This window comes from Schistocerca cancellata, chromosome 9, assembly GCF_023864275.1.
Source record: "Schistocerca cancellata isolate TAMUIC-IGC-003103 chromosome 9, iqSchCanc2.1, whole genome shotgun sequence".
Lineage (NCBI taxonomy): Eukaryota > Metazoa > Arthropoda > Insecta > Orthoptera > Acrididae > Schistocerca > Schistocerca cancellata.
In genome coordinates, this window is record NC_064634.1 from 223,886,443 (window position 1) to 223,887,447 (window position 1,005).

The window sequence follows — 1,005 nt, forward strand, 5'->3', positions numbered from 1 at the left end:
CTCAACGCTGGTGACTACTTTGAAGGACCGTAACAGGTGCAAACATGTAGCTCTTTTGTATCGGTTGTGAATAAATTTCCTCCCGAACAGGCCATGAAGGCCCAACGGTACTGACCAGCCGCCGTGTCATCCCCAGCCCACAGGCGTCCCTGGATGCGGATATGAAGGGGCATGTGGTCAGCACACCGCTCTCCCGGCCGTATGTCAGTTTCCGAGATCGGAGTCGCTTCTTCTCATTCAAGTAGCTCCTCAGTTTACCTCACAAGGGCTAAGTGCACCCCACTTGCAAACAGCGCTCGGCAGACCTGATGGTCACCCATTCAAGTGCTAACCCAGCCCGACAGGGCTTAACTTCAGTGATCTGACGGGAACCGGTGTTACAACTGCGGCAAGGCCGTTGGCACTGTGAATAAATAGTTGCCACTATTTAAGTTCCATCTGTTGTACTTCCATTTCTCATTAATATTTATACAGCATGTCGTAGAAATGTTGCGACAAGCTTCGGGGGGGTTGTTGAGTAAAAAAAATCAAGAATAGAAGCCTATGTCGTCATCCAATGATGCTACAGAACGTCCAAGTTAAATTCGCCAGCGCCCGCCAGTAGGCCATCCCTTCAGCCAGAAATGTGACTTAGTACTGTCAAGGACCGCAGGCAGAACATCTCGCAATATTGTTTGTTATTCAGTGATCGCTGCTGATTGCCACGATCACCAGTTGAGAAGAGGGAGCTAGCTGCTGTGTAGAATGCGTATGCAATGCTGTGTTGGCTTTCCGGATTTCGGTTTCTGAGACGGCTTTCTATCTACAGTTTATTTTTCTCCTGGAACCATCCAAAATTTCCCTTGTTGTTTGGTACCCACTGAGGTGACAGACTATCGCAATCATAGGAGGCAAGGCCTTTCAACGCAGCAGCTAGCTACAAATGGTTCAAATGGCTCTGAGCACTTAACATCTGAGGTCATCAGTCTGCTAGAACTTAGAACTACTTAAACCTAACTAAACTAA

At 48.1% G+C, this 1,005-nt stretch overlaps 1 pseudogene; it reads right to left on the reverse strand.

The window, feature by feature from the left end:
* Positions 1–284: 284 nt before the first annotated feature.
* LOC126102502 (5S ribosomal RNA) lies at positions 285–402 on the reverse strand (annotated as a pseudogene).
* Positions 403–1,005: the final 603 nt, after the last annotated feature.